The sequence below is a fragment of the Phyllobates terribilis genome, unplaced genomic scaffold (genome assembly GCF_046119375.1).
Source record: "Phyllobates terribilis strain yellow unplaced genomic scaffold, ASM4611937v1 Scaffold_17__1_contigs__length_24005725, whole genome shotgun sequence".
Classification (NCBI taxonomy): domain Eukaryota; kingdom Metazoa; phylum Chordata; class Amphibia; order Anura; family Dendrobatidae; genus Phyllobates; species Phyllobates terribilis.
In genome coordinates this window covers 13,964,384-13,974,616 of record NW_027362777.1, presented here as the reverse complement: position 1 = coordinate 13,974,616, position 10,233 = coordinate 13,964,384, and positions in this window count along the sequence as shown.

Below are 10,233 nucleotides of genomic sequence, written 5' to 3'. Positions count from 1 at the left end.
TCATCTATCTATTTGTCATCTATCTATTACCTATCATCGATCTATTATCTCTCTATCAACTATGTATTTATCATATATTTATTATCTATCATCTATATATTATATATCTATTATCTATCGTCTATCTATTTTCTATCTACGAGGGTCAGTCAGTAAGTAATGCCTATTTTTTCTCTCCTTTTAATTGCCAAGAAATTCAAATGCAATTACATAGGTTGAAAACCACAACATTAACGAATAATGTATCACTTTTCAATATAATCTCCATCCATTTCCACAGTCTTTTTCCACCGTTTAACAAGGGCATGTATTACAGCATGGTAAAAAGAATTCTTGGGACCCACCGTGCACAAACTTTTCTGTATCCCAGTTGTCCAATAATTGTCATCACACTGCCGTTACTGAGGCAGATAATGCCACACAATTCATCTGCCGTCACCCGGCGGTCACCACGAATGATGTCATCGACTCGCTGAATGTTGCTTGGAGTCACTGCGGTTATTGGCCTGCCACTCCGCATTTTGTCAGCCAACGGTGATGGCCCTTCAGCTGTGTTACAGCGACGAACCCATCGTCTAACAGTACTGACATCCACTGCTGCATCACCGGACACATTTTTCAGTCTCTCATGAATTCGAATGGGCGTTTCACCTTCTGCATGCAAGAATTCAATCACAGAACGTTGTCTAATACGAACATCGATGTCAGCTATTTTGCAAACAGATACAGTCCTGCCACCTGTTTGTGCAATTGCAATTGCTGTGGATTGGAGAAGAAGGTTTGAGGAATTGTGCCAAATTTGAATATTTAACATAACTACCTTATTTAAGGAGAAAAAAAATAGGAGGCATTACTTATTGACTGACCCTCGTATCATCTATCCATTTATCTATCATCTATCCATATATCTATCTATTATCTATCTATTATCTATCATCTATCTGTTATCTATTTATCATTTATCTATCTATTATCTATCATATACAGTACAGACCAAAAGTTTGGACACACCTTCTCATTTAAAGATTTTTCTGTATTTTCATGACTATGAAAATTGTACATTCACACTGAAGGCATCAAGACTATGAATTAACACATGTGGAATTATATACTTAACAAAAAAATGTGAAACAACTGAAAATATGTCTTATATTCTAGGTTCTTCAAAGCAGCCACCTTTTGCTTTGATGACTGCTTTGCACACTCTTGGCATTCTCTTGATGAGCTTCAAGAGGTAGTCACCGGAAATGGTCTTCCAACAATCTTGAAGGAGTTCCCAGAGAGGCTTAGCACTTGTTGGCCCTTTTACCTTCACTCTGCAGTCCAGCTCACCCCAAACCATCTCGATTGGGTTCAGGTCTGGTGACTGTGGAGGCCAGGTCATCTGGCGTAGCACCCCATCACTCTCCTTCTTGGTCAAATAGCCCTTACACAGCCTGGAGGTGTGTTTGGGGTCATTGTCCTGTTGAAAAATAAATGATGGTCCAACTAAACGTAAACCGGATGGAATAGCATGCCGCTGCAAGATGCTGTGGTAGCCATGCTGGTTCAGTATGCCTTCAATTTTGAATAAATCCCCAAAAGTGTCACCAGCAAAGCACCCCCACACCATCTCCTCCATGCTTCACGGTGGGAACCAGGCATGTAGAGTCCATCCGTTCACCTTTTCTGCGTCGCACAAAGACACGGTGGTTGGAACCAAAGATCTCAAATTTGGACTCATCAGACCAAAGCACAGATTTCCACTGATCTAATGTCCATTCCTTGTGTTATTTAGCCCAAACAAGTCTCTTCTGCTTGTTGCCTGTCCTTAGAAGTGGTTTCCTAGCAGCTATTTTACTATGAAGGCCTGCTACACAAAGTCTCCTCTTAACAGTTGTTGAAGAGATGTGTCTGCTGCTAGAACTCTGTGTGGCATTGACCTGGTCTCTAATCTGAGCTGCTGTTAACCTGCAATTTCTGAGGCTGGTGACTCGGATAAACTTATCCTCAGAAGCAGAGGTGATTCTTGGTCTTCCGTTCCTGGGGCGATCCTCATGTGAGCCAGTTTCTTGGTAATGCTTGATGGATTTTGCAACTGCACTTGGGGACACTTTCAAAGTTCTCCCAATTTTTCGGACTGACTGACCTTCATTTCTTAAAGTAATGATGGCCACTCGTTTTTCTTTACTTAGCTGCTTTTTTCTTGCCATAATACAAATTCTAACAGTCTATTCAGTAGGACTATCAGTTGTGTATCCACCAGACTTCTGCACAACACAACTGATGGTCCCAACCCCATTTATAAGGCAAGAAATCCCACTTATTAAACCTGACAGGGCACACTTGTGAAGTGAAAACCATTTCCGGTGACTACCTCTTGAAGCTCATCAAGAGAATGCCAAGAGAATGCCAAGAGTGTGCAAAGCAGTCATCAAAGCAAAAGGTGGCTACTTTGAAGAACCTAGAATATAAGACATATTTTCAGTTGTTTCACACATTTTTGTTAAGTATATAATTCCACATGTGTTAATTCATAGTTTTGATGCCTTCAGTGTGAATACAATTTTCATAGTCATGAAAATATAGAAAAATCTTTAAATCAGAAGGTGTGTCCAAACTTTTGGTCTGTACTGTATCTATGTAGTGATATTGTGCAACAGGTGGGATATTTTTGCTCTTAGATCTTAAATTTGAAAAAGGAGGACTGGGTGAGTCAGAAGTCATTGAGTAAGCTTCCAGGTCTTCTAATGTATTGCCTCTTCCTCCTTCTCCTTCATCAATATGGGTTCTAATGATTTAACCCCTTGCCAACGTGGTACGAACTAATATGCACCATGTCGGTACCCCCGGTTCAGCAAGGGCTCAGGCGCTGAGCCTGAACTGAACCGGGCACATGTCAGCTGATCTATACAGCTGAAATGTGCCCGCAACATGTCACCCGCGGCTGTTAACCAGTTAAATGCCGCTGTCAATCTCTGACAGCGGCATTTAACATCTTCGCGCCAGAAGTGGGGCATTAGCCCCGCCCATCAGTGACGCTGTCACATGATCGTGGGTCACCAATGGGTTGGCATGACAACCTGTGGTCTGCAGCAGACCCCTGTGGTTGTCATGTCAAGATTACTATGAGTGCCGCCCAGTGGTCAGCACTCATAGCCAGTGAGCATTTCTGCTACATACAGATGATCTGCTCATCGCCTGTATGAAGCAGAGCCGATCAGGCAAGTGCTGCTTCTAGTCTCCCATGGACTATTGAAGCATGCAAAAAATAAAAAAAAATGTTTTTAAAAATATTAAAAAAATAAAAAATATATAAAAGTTGAAATCACCCCCTTTCGCCCCATTAAATATAAAACAATAAAAAACAACAACACATATTTGGTATAGTCGCATTCAGAATCGCCTGATCTATCAATCTAAAAAAAGAATTAATTTGATCGGTAAACGGCGGAACGAGAAAAAAAATTCTAAACTCCAAAATTATGTTTTTTTGGTCGCCGCAATGACTCGCCCCCTGGGCCATGGGGCACGCTGAACCGGGCAATAGGGAGACGCTGGGAGTAGTAGTGGCGGCCCGGTCCCGCGGCTCAGGGTGGTCAGACCAATGGCAGTCTGTTACTGTACTTTAGATAATGTCCGACTACGCCACCCGTGGATTGCGGTTATTAGGAACCGCCGCTGCATGCAGACCGCTGGGGCTGATGAGGTGTGCAGCTGGGGTAGTGTGACTCCCCACGGGAAGAGTGCGGCCCCAGGGCAGTGTAGTGGATGGTGGGAGTGATGGTGGTGAGAGTCCCAGTACCGGTAGTGCCGGAGGAGCGAAAAAGCACACAGACAACGTACTGCAGTCCAGGGTCTTTACTCACGGTTAATATCCAAGTCACTTCTGCAGGGAATGACTGCCCGAGCCGTGCTGCGTCCACCAGGTGAGGGGCTCGGTCAACTCCCAGGCAGTTTAGGAGCATGGCACAGGACCCCCTTTAATCCTTTCTCTGGCCTGCCTCACCAGTGACCCACTTTTGTCCAGCTGCCGCGGACTTGTGCGGGTAAACGTGGGCCCCGTCCTCCGCTGTCCTATATGGTGCCTTCCTAGCAGGTTTGATGAGGTGTCGCACCAATAAATGATCACGACGACCGGTCTTTGGCTGAGGGTAGTTTCTCCTCCACGAACTTGGGATCCGGTACCCTTAATCTGCCTGACCCTTCACCCTGGATTCTCGTGGGTTCTTAGGGTCCCTTCCACCTTCTTGTTCCTGAGCCCTTCTGTTTCTCTCTCTCTTCTCCTTCTTTCCTGTTCTGTCTTCTCCTCCTTCCCTTGGCCTCTTCTCCAGGCCCACTTCTCCTTCTCCTCTCAGGCTCCGGCCTCTTCTCTAGGCCTGCCTCTGGAGCAGCACTCAGCCTGAGCTGCTGCTCCCTGTCAGCTCTCCTCTCCTCACAGACTGAACACTGTTCTAAGATGGTGCCCACCTTTTATACCTCCCTCTGACCATGAGCCCAGGTGACCAGCAATCAATGAGCTCCTATCCACGCTCAGGAACCAACCCCTATCTGCCCCTACAGCACTGGGTGTTCCACCCCTCCCTCCCCACTCCAGCAGGGACATAGTCAGTCGTGCCTGCACTTCTGTCTAGTGGGAGCACCGTTGAGCTGTCCCTCGGAAATGGGGTGTGTGTGCTGTATGCAGCTAACTGAGCCCTGGTCCATACTCCATCCTTACCCGGGAGTGGAATATCACACCTCTGGACTGAGGTGCAATACTCCTGTAGCGGCCGAACCCTCGGGGCGCTACAGCAACATTGCAATAAAATGCAATAACAAGCGATCAAAACATCGGATCTACCCCAAAATGGTAGATACGGCCACAGAACACGAAAAATGGAGACGCTACGGGTCTCGGAAAATGGAGACTTTTTTTTTAGCAAACTTTGGATTTTTTTTCACCACGTAAATAAAAAAGAACCTATACATGTTTGGTGTCTACGAACTCGTCATGACCTGGAGAATAATAATGCCAGGTCAGTTTTAGCATTCAGTGAATGTGGTAAAAAAAAACAACAACTGTGGTATTGCACTTTTTTTTCCAATTTCACCGTAATTAGATTTTTTTCCCCATTTTCCAGTACATGATATGATAAAACCAGTGATGGCATGCAAAAGTACAACTTGTCCCACAAAAAATAAGTCCTCACACGGCCATGTTGACAGAAAAATAAAAAACGCTATGGCCCTGGGAACAAGGGGAGCAAAAATGGAAAATGCAAAAATGGAAAATGATCAGGTCATCAAGGGGTTAATTGCATGATATTTATGCAAGGCCAGTTTACGGGCGAATAAGTTGACATCCTTCGTCCATACAAAGAGATCAAACCTTGGGGTTGGAGTAAATGACAGCCCTTTCCTTAGAAGTCCTATCTGTATGTCACTAAGTGAAAATCTGTAAATTATCATCATTACAGAGAGACCTATTATTACTTTCTATGTCTATTATTGCTCCCTAAAAAAGGGAAAGTCTGTCCAGTGAAGCCTATTGATGGCATTGTTGTTGTCATAGTCATGGGGGTTGCAGGTAAAGCTGTCGTTACTGACATTTGGGGGACAATTGGTGTTCCCGTTTACATCATATTTCCAAACACAGCAGGTATAGTGGGCTGAGCTTTCCACTCCCTGAGTTACTGGTTCTGTTCTCATAGTGGTTAATGGAGATGAAAATAAGCAGGAGAGGGGGATTCTGGAAAACAATTTTGAATTGTTCCACAAATTGTCCCCCCAATGATTTAGAGAGGGACAATTTCCTTTGTCTCCGATTCCTTTTATATCGGCTCTTTCTCTTCATTCCTAACCTAAAATCTCCCTGCCCACTGACAGAGCTATCAGACTCCGATAGATCAGTACCCGAAAGGTCAGTAAACCTGGGTCTTGTTGATCTTTGCCCTCTGCATTTATTTTTCTACACCTCTCCTGTCTCGAAGTCTTTCAGATCTCATATAAACTTCCCATGCTTCCTTTCTTTGAAGTCCCTATTAAATATTTCAAAATGTTTTTGTAATTTTAACTCCAAATTCACGAAATCAGGCTGTGAAGCAAACTGTAGAATTTCTCTCATCTCTTTCTCTAATTTTTGATTCATCAGTAACAGCAGGGGCGGACACAGACTGTAGTGGGCCCCTGTGCAAGAAATTTTGGGGGGCCCCCCCTGCCCTTCATAAGGCAACAAAGTTATGTAAACATAACCCCCCATGTGCATCTCTCACCCCCCCCATGTGCAGCTCTCATCCCACCCATGTGCAGCTCTCACCCCCCGTGCATCTCTCATCCCCCCCATGTGCATCTCTCATCCCCCCCCATGTGCATCTCTCATCCCCCCCCATGTGCATCTCTCATCCCCCCCCATGTGCATCTCTCATCCCCCCATGTGCATCTCTCACCCCCCCATGTGCATCTCTCACCCCCACCATGTGCATCTCTCACCCCCACCATGTGCATCTCTCACCCCCACCATGTGCATCTCTCACCCCCACCATGTGCATCTCTCACCCCCACCATGTGCATCTCTCACCCCCCCATGTGCATCTCTCACCCCCCCCATGTGCATCTCTCATCCCCCCCGTGCATCTCTCATCCCCCCCACTCCTAGTTAATTAATTGTATTTAAAAAAAATAAAACTTGTTATACTTACCCCCATGCAATCCCTGCAGAATCCTGGCGCTCGTCCACGTCGCTGCCACCGTTCTCCTGACGTTCGGCCATGTGACGGCGCCACATACATAGCCATCAGCTTTTGTTTTGGCCAAAAGATTTTTAAAGCCGCCACCACGATAAGGTAGACTCTTCTGGGCGGGCCCTACTCTAACCTATTAAAATTTTCTTAAAATATCCAATACTCTTTTTAGATATATTTTTATTTAGTTTTCTTTAAGGGAATGTGTCATATACATTTTTTTTTTAAATGACCAATAATACCACATACAGGGAATACCGCCACACCATGACCAGACCACATATTACCACAACATAGTGACCGAATAATACCACACAGAAGGGAGAAAAACTGCCACACCATGACCAGACCACATATTACCACTACATTACTAATATTACCACCACATTACTAATATTACCATAAGTGTCATTATACACGGGTGCTCTATACATGGTATGTATAATGTAAGTGTCCAGGTAATCTAGTGATCGCCAGTGAAATTATACACAGGAGCTCTGTATATAGTGTCAGTGTACAGGTAATACAGTGATCACCAGTGACATTATACACAGGAGCTCTGTATATAGTGTCAGTGTACAGGTAATACAGGGATCACCAGTGACATTATACACAGGAGCTCTGTATATAGTGTCAGTGTACAGGTAATACAGTGATCACCAGTGACATTATACACAGTGTACATGTAATAGACTGACTCACCGGTGACGTCTCTAGGTGAAGTCCTTCATCTTCGCTTTTCTCCTTCATCCAGCACAGACCGCCATCACATCTTCCAGCCAGGACTCGTCTCTGCATAAAATAACACAGTTATCTAGAGCACATTCCCCAACTTCTACATTACGCAGCTGAATACAGACGTGCATCCACCATCAATATATGGTTAGTTATTATGCAACCTACCATTCCAAATATAAATTGTAATCCACCACTGTGCCCCCATTAACTGTAAATAGGCACTTAATATATAATTTAATTAGAACCTCTACTCTTTCCGCCAATTTGTTACCAGTCACACTCCTGCATCCGCAACGCCCCCTACTCTATACTTCCTGCTCCCCGCATTCAATATTTACATGCACCCCCTGCCCCAATTCATTATATCATGTCCGTGCTCTCCCCACCCCATCATCATTTATCATTTACTCTCCCCCACCCCACATTCGTTATGTGCAGCTCATTATCCCCTACTCCCAATTCCCCCATGTGCAGCTCTCAAACCCCCCCATGTGCAGCTCTCACCCCCCCATGTGCACATCTCTCACCCCCTCCCCCACATGTGCCCCTCTCGTCCCCCTCCCCCACATGTGCCCCTCTCTCATCCCCCTCCACCACATGTGCACCTCTCTCATCCCCCTCCACCACATGTGCACCTCTCTCATCCCCCCCACATGTGCATCTCCCATCTCCCCCCCCACCACATGTGTATCTCCCATCCCCCCCCCACACATGTGCATCTCCCATCCCCCCCCACACATGTGCATCTCCCATCTCCCCCCCACACACATGTGCATCTCTCACCCCCCCATGTGCATCTCTCACCCCCCCCATGTGCATCTCTCATCCCCCCCGTGCATCTCTCATCCCCCCCACTCCTAGTTAATTAATTGTATTTTAAAAAAATAAAACTTGTTATACTTACCCCCATGCAATCCCTGCAGAATCCTGGCGCTCGTCCACGTCGCTGCCACCGTTCTCCTGACGTTCGGCCATGTGACGGCGCCACATACATAGCCATCAGCTTTTGTTTTGGCCAAAAGATTTTTAAAGCCGCCACCACGATAAGGTAGACTCTTCTGGGCGGGCCCTACTCTAACCTATTAAAATTTTCTTAAAATATCCAATACTCTTTTTAGATATATTTTTATTTAGTTTTCTTTAAGGGAATGTGTCATATACATTTTTTTTTTAAATGACCAATAATACCACATACAGGGAATACCGCCACACCATGACCAGACCACATATTACCACAACATAGTGACCGAATAATACCACACAGAAGGGAGAAAAACTGCCACACCATGACCAGACCACATATTACCACTACATTACTAATATTACCACCACATTACTAATATTACCATAAGTGTCATTATACACGGGTGCTCTATACATGGTATGTATAATGTAAGTGTCCAGGTAATCTAGTGATCGCCAGTGAAATTATACACAGGAGCTCTGTATATAGTGTCAGTGTACAGGTAATACAGTGATCACCAGTGACATTATACACAGGAGCTCTGTATATAGTGTCAGTGTACAGGTAATACAGGGATCACCAGTGACATTATACACAGGAGCTCTGTATATAGTGTCAGTGTACAGGTAATACAGTGATCACCAGTGACATTATACACAGTGTACATGTAATAGACTGACTCACCGGTGACGTCTCTAGGTGAAGTCCTTCATCTTCGCTTTTCTCCTTCATCCAGCACAGACCGCCATCACATCTTCCAGCCAGGACTCGTCTCTGCATAAAATAACACAGTTATCTAGAGCACATTCCCCAACTTCTACATTACGCAGCTGAATACAGACGTGCATCCACCATCAATATATGGTTAGTTATTATGCAACCTACCATTCCAAATATAAATTGTAATCCACCACTGTGCCCCCATTAACTGTAAATAGGCACTTAATATATAATTTAATTAGAACCTCTACTCTTTCCGCCAATTTGTTACCAGTCACACTCCTGCATCCGCAACGCCCCCTACTCTATACTTCCTGCTCCCCGCATTCAATATTTACATGCACCCCCTGCCCCAATTCATTATATCATGTCCGTGCTCTCCCCACCCCATCATCATTTATCATTTACTCTCCCCCACCCCACATTCGTTATGTGCAGCTCATTATCCCCTACTCCCAATTCCCCCATGTGCAGCTCTCAAACCCCCCCATGTGCAGCTCTCACCCCCCCATGTGCACATCTCTCACCCCCTCCCCCACATGTGCCCCTCTCGTCCCCCTCCCCCACATGTGCCCCTCTCTCATCCCCCTCCACCACATGTGCACCTCTCTCATCCCCCTCCACCACATGTGCACCTCTCTCATCCCCCCCACATGTGCATCTCCCATCTCCCCCCCCACCACATGTGTATCTCCCATCCCCCCCCCACACATGTGCATCTCCCATCCCCCCCCACACATGTGCATCTCCCATCTCCCCCCCACACACATGTGCATCTCCCATCTCCCCCCCACACACATGTGCATCTCCCATCTCCCCCCCACACACATGTGCATCTCCCATCTCCCCCCCACACACATGTGCATCTCCCATCCCCCCCCACACACATGTGCATCTCCCATCCCCCCCCCACACACATGTGCATCTCCCCCCCCCACACACATGTGCATCTCCCATCTCCCCCCCCACACACATGTGCATCTCCCATCTCCCCCCCCACACACATGTGCATCTCCCATCTCCCCCCCCACACACACACATGTGCATCTCCCATCTCCCCCCCCACACACACACATGTGCATCTCCCATCTCCCCCCCACACACACACAC